We start from the raw sequence: 12461 nt of genomic DNA, 5'->3' as shown, positions 1-12461 counted from the left end.
CTTCAGTTGAAGGTACAACAAATTAGCTTGATGCTTTCTTAACCTACAAAGGTGAACAGTTTTACTGGCGAGCACTTTTAAAAGCATTTGGAAAGATGCCACAATTAACAGCTTACTTTCTAAAAATTCTTAAAGTATTTTTGCTACGAAATTAGATTTCGAAAAACATTTTATCTCGTTCATTTTAAATATCTTCTTCATATCTCACAGACTTGGATGCAAGTCTGAAACTGTATTTGACTAAACCAGAAGAAACACATAACAATGCGAAACTTACTTACGCACACTTAAATTAGATTTGAACAATGCAAATGTGCGCGAGCAGTAACTTTTTGTTGGATGGTAATGAACGCTCGGCTATGAGGAACGAAAATAAGTGAATGCAACATGAATGCGAATGCTGTCATCTATGTATGTACGTGAGCACACAAAATTCTATAAGTAAACACAATTTATATGTTTCGGCAAATTTTGTAACAAGATAATATTTTGCCAACAGGTATGGCTTCCGTTGTCAGAGTCATTATTATAGTCGTTGTGGTTGTTGATGTTGTTGTTGTTGTTGTGGTTTATGCAGTTGATGTTGGCAATGTTGTTGCTGCGAATTTCGCTAAATGAAATTACCTGAAGCGACATTAAAACGAGTCGAGCTTCTTCGGAGAGGTACAACGTAAGGCAAGCGACGATGATAAGTGTTGGCACTATTGCTAGAAGGCATGCCGAGAATAAAAAAAGAGCTCGAATTGGAGCATATGTATGTATGTATTAGGGCGGGTCAATTTTTTTCGATATCGTTCCTAGCCGATTTGGATTCTACATAACATCCTTTAGACCATTGCTTTAAAATTAATTTTGAGCCTGCGCAATTAAAATTTTTTTTTTTTAATTGATGCTGAGTTAATATGCAGATTAATTAGCTTACCCTATTTTTTGAGCTAACTTGACTGGGCTATTGATTTGTAGCGCCATCCCCAAATACAAATTTGTATTAAAAAAAATATTCGTAATACTTTAGTAGAGCTTAGTCTACATATTAACTTAGCATCAATTAAAGATATCTTCTCCGAAATAGCTGCTATAACTTCTACCGCTTAGACTTTGTTGCTTTTTCCATTTTTCCTTATAAAATAATCGCGGTATAAAGCTCAAAAAAGTATTAAAATTAAATTAAATTAAAAAATTTTAAAATTGCGCCGGCTCGAAAGTGACTTTAGAGCTATGGTCTGGAGGAATTTTTTCTTAGAATGTTATAAAGAACCCGAATCTGCTAGAAACGATATCGAAAAAAATCGCTCCATACAAATTGACCCGCCCTAGTATGTACATATGTATGTATGGTTGTATCCAGAACAAAGTGGGTTACCCGAACAAAGTGGAAGAAATAGTCGGTACGTGTTGCTGCTGATAAATGTTTGAAGAGATGTAGCTGAGTTGCAAAATGTGCACGGTGGCAGCTTCAGGAAGGATGTGCAACTTACACACATACATATATACAGCTATGCACATGCATTTAGCTACACATATCTAAATATGTAAGCGCACGATTGTATGCAACTTTACTTTGTCGTTCTTGGCGTTGATGATTGCGGAAACATCTGGCATTGGAGTATCAGTCTCAACTATGAGTTTTTTTTTACACAAAAATTTGTTGGTATGTAATAGTTTTAAGCAAAGCTTATGGTAGCAGCTATTTACGTCCAAAGTTTGAAACTACTATTTCATCGATCAACAATATTTGTTGCAGAGCCCCGAAACTTTCATTAATCTTTGAAATTTACGACATAAATCAAAAGCTACCTACGCAAGCTTTTAAGCGGAATCTTGTGAACTTTAATGATTACACAGGTTTACAAAAAAAAAAACAAAAGTTTCTGCATATTGATGCACAACTCTAGATCCCTATGCTATTCGACGCGCTGTACCCGAACCCGATGTCCGTTATTCTCCATAATGTCAGCTTCGAGGTCATTCGAGGGCGAAATAGGGGAAAAAAAAAATTATTCAATAAAAATAAAAATTCATATACATGAGTGTTTTTTGTCGCTGAATCCGAATAGGTTATCCCAAGGTAAAATTCAGAAGAATTAAAAGCTCCAATTAAATTTTTAGTGTTGGAGCTGTCAAAATCTAAACTTTTCCCCGACTTCCGCAAGGGTGTGTCCGGATATCTCCATTGCTCCTTTATAGGAAAGTTCATAACACAGTTTTTAAGTTTCAGTTCGTCCTTATGCGTCAGAAACAAAGAGTGTTCCTTCCGAAGGACTCGACTCTTTGTGCGCGGATACAACAACAACTAACAGTTAAGCTTGACATGTGACTGCTGAACATTGACATAAACCACTCTCAATAAAAGAAATTTTCTGGGTAGCAAGTAAATTTCTGACACAGGCTGGATCCAAGACGCACAGTGGTTGGAAAACTATGTTTTTCGCGAAAAATTAGAAAGACTACTCTGATGTGAATGAAGTATTAGGATTTTAATATTTTCGTCATGCTGAATCCAAATATGTCATAAAATTTGTACTTTAATAGTCGACAGCTGTCAAAAAACCCGTCACTTTCTCTAAAAAGTAAAATAAACTAATTAAAATTTACACCCCTTACGCCTCAGAACTCACTGGTTATCTGTAACTTTTTGTCAAGTTTAGTTTTAGGTAAAATTTAAACTTTGACTTTTGACAGTTGTCAAATCAGCTGTCACTTGATATCAAAATAAGAATAAAAATGTCATAAACGCGACATCCTTTATATATATTTTAAGATTTGCTGAACACAAATTTCAGGTCAAATTTAGAAGTGCCAATCTTAGAAGTGAACCCCAATAGGCTTTAGCAGTGACCGATCACAAATTTTATGTCGAATTTAAATTTTGATAGTTGAAAGCTGTCAAGTAAACTTTATGAAATAAAAATTAAATTTTTAATATAAAAATTGAAATCAGAAATCGACTATGGCCGTAACTGGAAGTGGAAATCTGACATCATAATGAAGTATGTTTAATGAATATATGAACCTAATCTGGCTGATTTCTTACATTGCAATGCTTTCAAGTTGTGGCACCTATTTGTAGTTAGGAAACTTGATGAAATTAGGCCACTCAAAACTCTCCTTTATTAAAGACATTTAGTCTGTAGTAGGAAAGTGAAAACCCCTTCCTGTTTATAAGAAAGCAATACATCGCCAATCTTTACTAGGTCTCAAATAATAAATAGTGGTGCCGCAGGATATGAAGAAGCGGATGAGTGCGCGAGAAAGACTTATGGTACAAGGTATAAAACCCTGTGTGATATATGTACATACATATGCACATACATACATCCATATGTATATTTGCTTTTGCTTAAGGCTATAATTTTTATCTTTTTTCTGTCTACGTACATAGATCCCTATCTCTACCCCCGTTCGTTCTAATTACATTTATGTTATTCTGTTTCCTTTAACGTCATTTCTATCTTTATACTCTATCGATAACAAAATCGAAGTTAACATCCAACAAAATATCGATAACAAAACCGATAAAAAACAAAATTGATGCCAAATTCGATAAAAATTTCGATAGCTAAATCGATAATAATATTGCTAGCAAAATCGATTAGAAAATCGATAAAAATATCGGTAAAAAAATAGATAAAAATATCAGTAAAAAAATCGGTAACAAAATTGATAACAAAAATCGATAACATTATCGATAATTAAATCGATAAAAATATTAATAACAAAATCGATAAGAATATTGGTAGCAAAAGTGATTAGAAAATCGATAGAAACATCGATAACAAAGTCGATAAAGATATCGATAACACAATCGATAAGATCCGAAATATCGATAGCTAAATCGATGACAATGCCGATACAAATTTCGGTAAGAAAATCAATAAAAATATCAAAATTATAACAGATAACAATATAAATTTTTTTATCGATATGTCCCGAGAATCCCGAAAATCTCTAGAATCCCAAAATAGTTCCCAGATTGAGTCTCTGTGTCTCTATCTATATCCTTTTCTTTATAATTACCCTTATTTTAATCTTTCTTCCTCTATCTTTATCTTTACTTTTATCGGTATCCTAATTTTTTTCTTTATAATTATCTTTGGTTTTACTTTTATGTTTTCATTTTCTTCATCTACATAATCCCCTTCACCTTTGCCCTTATGTATATAAGTGAAGTGTTTAAACTTACCTTGGTTTCATTCTTGCCTTTATCTTTTCGCAACTTTGTTTTTGTTTTTATTTTTACATTTGCCGTTATCATTTTCTTTATCTATGTATGTCCCCACCTTTACTTTCATTCTTGTATTGGTATTTTTCTAAGTGTTGTTCTTTGACCTTCCATTAGCAAGTTTTTGTTAAATTCATACCATGTGCATACACTGAAGAAGCACTTGTTTCAGCCCCAATCATTTCCGTTGAATTTGCCAATTTACTCCCAACCAACCAACCGCCGCTAAAGAAGTTTCACTTCAAAAAGTCACTAAATATATTTATGCCAACTTATGATGATTGATAATAGTCACATTATTTGGTTATAGTTACCAAATGATGTGTCGAGGGAAATATATTGAGCAGACTTTTTTCTGAGTGTAGTTAGGGTGATGGCAAACAAGTTGCTCATACGCCATGCATTACAAGTTTCACTGAACGCTCTATTTGAGATTGTGCTCATAATACATATATACATATATTTATTGGCAAAATACAAAATGGTGTGTAGTATATACGCTCATAAAGATGTCAACTGCGTATATTTTTTGCATAATATGTCAAAAAAATGAAGTAAGAAAACTTTAAATAGCCCTTCAATTGCACTTTTTTAATATTCCACACACCGCCTTGTAACTTGGCATCACAACATATGTACTATGCTCTTACACAAACATATGACGTGACATAGCATATGTGAGTGCAAGCATGCATTAAAAATATCTATTCGATAGATGTGACAGCAGGAAGCGCATATCCGCCTGCAAGCAATCTTGCGTTCCAGCTGGCAACGTGCTATGATTGCATTTATTGACAGCTTTTCAGTAGCGTTTCCCTTTAACTTTATTTACACTTAAAATATAGGTTCATTTTTAAATACGAAATTTACCCAGCATGATGATTTACCAATTTGCATTGTTATTTCCATACATATGTATTTATATAGATGGACAAAACAATTTACGCAGGTGGCATATTTTGCAAAATGCAAGTTGGTGTAAAATAAAAATACAGGGTTCATTCAAAATTTTTTTATACCTCTGAAGTTTTAACATATGTAGTTCTCCTTAAGAATTCTACTGCTCTGTGACATATTCTAGGTTAGTAAATTGCTAAGTCTGCAAATGATCTGAGAAATCATCTTAATCTTGTTCTTTTAAAATCTAACATAAGATGGGCCACACGGATCTTCGGCCATATGAAAGATACTCGTATACATTCAATATGGCCTTAGTCGCTGATGCCGGTAAAAAGGTTGAGGGTTACGTGACCAAGAATGCATCCCAATTGGTGAAACTGGGACGTCGAGAGTCACTCGTTAATATGCGCATTCAATAAGAATTGATCTCCATGGAAAACTTGTCATTCTAACGCACAGAGGAAATGACCAGGCGTTATTATGGGACCTGAAAGATATTATGTTCCAGTATTGGCAAAATTTTAATCTGATTAACGATTAAAAATTAATGATTTAAATCTTAATCGCGATTGATGTTTAAAATTAATTAATCGTAATCAACTGTACGATTAATGATTACATTTTTCTAATCGTTAATCGCTGGCTGCGATTATGATTAATTAATTTTAATCATTAATCTTTAATTTAATTAAAAGGTAAATCGGATTAAGTTTTCTAGTTTGTCCGAATTTGAAACCAAACACCAGTTATAGTAATTATTTTGTGTTTTACGCTTATAAAAAGCACATAATACAAAAAAAAATATAATTATTTTTATTAGTAATACATAATCAGGGAACTTTTACAACTCTGCGCACATGTGCAGAGGGATATTAAAACCTGGTTTGTAAAACGTCTGTTGCTATAGATCATAATGAAAGTGCACACCAAATTGTTTAGATTGATGAAGAAACCCGACTTAGCCATACCCGCTTAATTGGCTTTGTGTGCACAGAAAAATTCCAGCATAAATTAATTAATCACCAAACCTACTTAATCATAGTAAGGGTTTATGATTAAAAATTAATTTTTTTAATCGCGGTTACGATTAACTGTTTAATCAGATTACAATTAATCATGATTGACTGTAATCGGATTGAATTTAATCGAATTAACCAATTGATTAAAAAATCAATCGATTAGTGCCAACACTGTTATGTTCTCTGTTGTTTGTTATTATTTTTTATTAGAAGAGGTATGCTTAATTTTGTTTCTTCGGCGTTCCTTTTAATTAAATTAGTACTACATACATAGATCCCCATTTCTTAGTACTTATATAAAAAAGAAGCTGAGGCTGCTGAATATACACAGATATTTTTAGACCTCCACACCCAAGCGACAAACACTAACTCCAATGGTATTTTCCATGCAAACGATTTTCACAACGAAATACTTTTTCTGCTATGTTCGCACTACACAAAATATGATAATTTTGACTGAAAAAAAAACGCGGAAGCGCATTGGCTTGTGGTGATTCTGCTCTATTTTTCGATGCGAAAAATCCTTCTGACAGTTCTGACTTTTGTTGGCAACAAATCCAGCTGTCAAAATGTGAATGCTAAGTCAAGTGCAGCCACATTTTTCGTTTCAGCTGTGCGAACGCGCGGCGGTTGCCTTTGTTTTGTGCTTTCAGCTCGCCGCTAGTACGATTTTGAATGCATGGTTTTTCGCTGCTTGCTTTCGACTGTCTGTTGCAATTTGGATAGAGGTGTCGTAATGTCATAACAGATATTATTACAGAGTTTTGTGCTATATGATCCGGACGCGGCCATGCCTGCGGAATGGTTGTGGAATACAAAAGTGCAGAATAGTTAATTTAAATGCAATGAATGTATGGAAATCTAGATTTATATAAATCGTAAAGCGTAAACTATATTTAGCAAATATAATGGTAATGCAACAATTAAATTAGGTCGTTTTGTGAAGAAGAATACAGAAAAGACAGAACCATTTCGACGAAAACCGGATGAGGACAGTAATAATGAATAGTCTAATTCGGATAACATAGATTTACTAAAACAAAAAGTAAGTGCACCAGGGCCACACTAGAGAAGTGAAATTTTTCTATCTATCTAGTTTGTCTCATAACCAATATACATATTTATTTATTTATTTATTTATTTACATACATATTTATTTACGTACATACATATGTATATCTGCTTTTGCTTAAGGTTATATTTGCTATTTGGATCTACCCTGTTCGTTCTAATTACATGTTGTTCTGTTCCTTTATCTTTATATAAGAAAATCGATAGAAATATCAAATAGCAAAATCGATAACAAAATCGATAGAAAAATCTATAACGAAATCGATAAAAATATCGATAACAAAATCGATAAAAAACGTCGATAGCAAAATCGATAAAAATATCGATAACATAACCGATAAAAATATCGATTATTATATCGATAAGTTCCAAGAATCCCGAAAATCTCTAAAGTCCCGAAATAGTTCCCAGATTGAGTCTCTGTGTCTCTATCTATATCCTTTTCTCTATAATCACCTTTATTTTATTTCTTCTTCTTTTATCTTCATCTTTACTTTTATCGGTATCCTCATCCTCATCTTTTTCTTTATATTTATCTTTGTTTTTACTTTTATGTTTATCATTTTCTCCATCTACATATTCCCCTTCGCTATTGCCCTTATATAAGTAAATTGTTTAAATGTACCTCGATCTTCATTTTTGCCTTTATCTTTACGCATCTTTGTTTTTGTTTGTTTTGTTTTACCTTTGCCTTTATCATTTTATTCATCTATATACGTGCTCACCTGAATGCGAATCCAAGGTCCGTTAGTCTCCACCACATCAGGTTCGTGGTCAGGTGAAGGTCAAGTAAGGAAAAAGTCATTGAATAAACCTTTTAGGGTATGCCAATAAACCCACTAAAGTCCACCATTGTTCCCTTCATCAAAAATAAAACAAATTTGACTAAATCCCCACCGAGTATTTAGGCAAACGAGTTATAGCAAGAGGGGAGCTAATTACCTAGGGATAACCCTGAATGTAAGGCTGAAGTGAAAGCAAGTTTGAGGTAAAAGTAGATATCACGAATACGAAAATTTATATTAGAGATATCAATAAATATATAATTAAATAATATATGTAGAAAAAAAACCTAAATGTGTTCAAAAAATAATATTTTTTTCTATTAACTTATTTTATTTTGACATTAGTCTGGTCTATTTTAATTATTAATCTCAATTGGCTTCATCTTACCTGTAACCGTGGAAGGTTTTTTAAAAGAAGGCTAGAATATTAAAAAAAGATAAAAATTCATATCGAAGGTGTGAAAAGCTAACTTTTTATTGTAAGATATGTTGGGCATTTCGGGGTAGAGCTAAACCGTTTTAAGGTATGACTATATTTACCTGCGGACCCAAACTATTATGTTTTTTATTTAAACATTTTGGTCCAACATTTTCACCAACAACTAACGCTCGCGACTTCTTGTGACACGCTCACCTACTATGATTATAGTGCTTTGGACGTTAGGAGGCATATCTCCTATTTCTGCATACCGTTTCATTGCATTGACATGTGATTTTCGTTCCTGAGTTCGTTGTTCACTTACGTGGATGCTTTTCTTAGGGTCTACTCACACGGCCAGTTGCCGATTTTTGTGAATTGCGACTGCGTGAGCCAATGTTTCATGTTAAGCTCGGTTCCATATTGGATTTCAAACACTGAAAGTACAATGTCGCAGAATTCGAACTATCTTCAGAGCAATCGAGCTATAACCAAAAAAATAATTGTAAACGCCAAATGATCATATTTTATATTTTTGATCAAAATGACATAATTTCTTTTTCATATCCAGGTACTGTACACGGAACCGTTAAGGTTTTACAACGTATTCTAATCTAGGTCAACTTTCATAGTTTTTCAGCTTGATACTGTTTTCAACCTGGCAATAGTTTCAATTGTACTATACGAACAAAATAAGAAAATTAAAAATGAGATATACAAAATTTATGGAAAATCCATTTTCAGGAAATTTATATTTTTGGACCATTTTCTTTTCAAGTTCAAAAATATTCTTTCGGCAGGGAGCAACAAAATTAAAAGACAGCTTAAGAAAGATACTCAGTCTTACGAAAGCAACTTTGTTATAAATGTATGTATGTGTGTAAGTACATAAACAAATAGATGTCCGTTAAAGATATTCTGCAAATCTACGTTCTGCTAACTTAAGTACTACAATTGTCACAACAATTTCTAGGAGTTTGTCGCCTAAAAGAAAAAAGAACCCCAAACAAATATTTTTCTCGATAGGTATTCTATCGGAATCACCAAAAAATTTACATTCAGTCTCTTTTATTTCAAAACCGCACTAGAAGAAAAAGCGTTACTTGCGCATCCTATTTGACATTACCATCTTCTGAGGTTTGGAAGTAACAGAGACCGATGCTTTGTATTTTGACGTTATGGAATGCACTCTATCTTTGTACGCGCATCACTCGAAAACTAATGCATGAAATGGAATGTAATTTTCACCGATGTATTGCTAGAGGTCTTATCTAAAATATAAAAAGAAAAAAATTGAGAGTTGCCATCTGTTTGAAAATTGCAGTTTGAGTAAAATGATAAGATAAAGTAAATATTGCAATATGTCTGTCAAAAGCAAGAAGTTTAAAAAGGTTTACAGTTGAAAATATTTTTGTGGAAGTTGCCACATTTTTGAAGTTTAATTGAATGGAGAAACTAAATGAATTATTACAATACAGGTATCAAACAACACAAAAATACTTTTAAGAAGCACGCCGGGTATTTCTAGTCTCGTAAAGAAAAAATATTTTAATAGTTCTTGGAAAACATCAATTGGTTCGAAATAAGTTTTTTTTTTAATAGAGAATTAATTAAACAAGGATTACGAAGGTATTCTTTTAAATTCCTAATTTACTGTTCTTCACTATATAAATAAACTTCAAAAAGTTCAACTGTTTATAGCTCAGATAGCCTTAGGACTATCATAACCATCTTATATTAAAAAAAACAGTAATAATCGCGTTTCTTTAGCTTTAAAAAGGTATTAAGATGAAGTTTTTACGATGAGCAGAGCACGAAAGATTATTTGTTTCAAATAAAAATAAATAACTATGTAATTTGCAGCCGGAATGTTCATTAAATTTGTTCAAAAAATATTTTTTCTTTTTACAAAATTTGAAATCGCTAACACCGAAAAATGTTGTTGGATAAAATCATGTCGCCGTTTTCTTAGTGTAGTGTTCCGTGTTTTTGTACTTATATATGACTAAATCCATTTACATATACACATACATATATTAGTACTTCAATGCAAAAAAATACATATGTATGTATGTAACAATACATATGCATATCATGTGATAAGTATGTTTTTACAACCAAATTTACGCCCCATCAGGGGCAACTTCATATGCGCAGTGAAATTTTTTGTAGTAAAACTGAATGATACACTTTATTGCGGTCATTATGTTAAGTTGATGCAAGTATAACTAAAAGTCGTGTTGTAAAAGCGAATAAGCATCTATTTATGTATGCACTTACATTTATACATATGTATGTAAAAGCACATATGTATGCCCACATTAGTTATCATTAGAGAACGACCGAACATCGATTTTTGGAGCCGAACCTAACCGAACCGAATTTCGGTAAATTTTGCCGAAGCTGAACCGAACATTCTCAAGGTCTAAAGTAATAATTAATCAATGAATTTTTTAAAGTCTATGTTTTTATTACTGTCAATAAAATAAGGTACCATGGTTTAAATTACCTGCCGTTTCAGTTTATAACGTAAAAATATTTATGTTTGTAAAGCTAACAACAAATAATGTAAAAATAATAGCCTATCGGCATTTTCTCCTTGCAACCGATTCCGTCTATCGGTATAAAGCTGACCTTCAGCACTGAGCAATTGTTCACTAGACACACTTGATGGAGGAGCAGACAAATGTTTTAAATGATTTTTTGTTTGTTTCAACAGCTTTGTTAGCAGTATTCAAAAATATTTCAATTTCTTGGCAGCAGATGTTTATTAAGAAAAGTGTCCAATTCGTTATTTAATTAATGTTAATATGAATTTCCTACCTTCGTTTTGCTGCCGCCAATAATATTCATATATTTTTGCGGGATTAAAAAAGTTCATTTTTGATTTGAATCTGCAATTTTCAAAATGAAAATGAAACGCAGGGTTACACATCCAAAAAGAAACATTAACACTAAGGCTTTGTAAGGTTTTTAAATTCACAAAAAAAAAAAAAAATTGACAAATGTTCGGCCAAAGTTCGGTTTTTTTGGACGAAACCGAACCGAACTTTGCTGGCCGAACATGGCCGAAGCCGAAGTTCGGTCGTTCTCTAGCTATCATACACACTTAGTGAACGTGGTATGTTTGCATTATTTCTCATATATATACACTCATATCACGTTAAGTGAAACGCAGTTCAGACAAAGTCGTTATAAAATCATTTCATTGGTTCAAATTTATTAAAGAAATATGAATTAAATTCAGAAATTAGCATATGAAAAGACAAATTAGTTGTAATTAATACTACTAGTGTTCGCCCAGCGGTTGAAACTCAACCGATAAAATTAAGAATAGTTTATGTAAGTTGAATGAGCTAAAATAACATTAGTTGGAATGGGTTAAGTGGAGGGGAGTTTAGCTTAGTACTTGGTATAACATAACATAACCATAACATAAGAATAAATAACATAACATATGAAGCATAACACACCACAATATAACATCGCACACTCTTCAGTTGTATTTCCTTTTTATCCCTTTTTTCACCTCTATCTAAATCTTATTTATTTTGGTTCATTTTATGCCAAATGATGTTGCCTTTGATGCCACATCAAGTGATATCATGTCATGTGGTGAAATTGGGTGTGGTGAGCTGCGGTGTGGTGGAATTGGGTGTAGGAGTTACGGTGTGGTTAATTTAGGTGTGGTGGATTCAGGTGTGGTGAGTTAAGTTATGGTGAGAAAGTTGAGGTGTGGTGAATTAAGGTGTGGTGAATTTTGGTGTGGTGAGTTGAGGTGAGTTAAGGTGTGGTGAGAAAGTTGAGGTGTGGTGAATTAAGGGTGGTGGATTTAGGGGTGGTGGATTTAGGTGCGGGGGTTAAGGTGTGGCGAGTTGAGGTGTGGTGAATTTAGGTGTGGGGAGTTAAAGTGTGGTGAATTAATGTGTGGTGAGCTCAGGTGGAGTAAGTTTTTAAGTTAAGATGAGTTAAAGTTAAGGGGTTATGATTTGTATCCTTATCTTCATCTTCATCTTCATCTTCATCTTCATCTTCATCTTCATCTT

This window comes from Rhagoletis pomonella, unplaced genomic scaffold, assembly GCF_013731165.1.
Source record: "Rhagoletis pomonella isolate Grant_MI unplaced genomic scaffold, Rhpom_1.0 Rhpom_scaffold_00011, whole genome shotgun sequence".
Classification (NCBI taxonomy): domain Eukaryota; kingdom Metazoa; phylum Arthropoda; class Insecta; order Diptera; family Tephritidae; genus Rhagoletis; species Rhagoletis pomonella.
The sequence above is the reverse complement of the archived record's forward strand: the minus strand, read 5'-3'. Positions refer to the sequence as shown.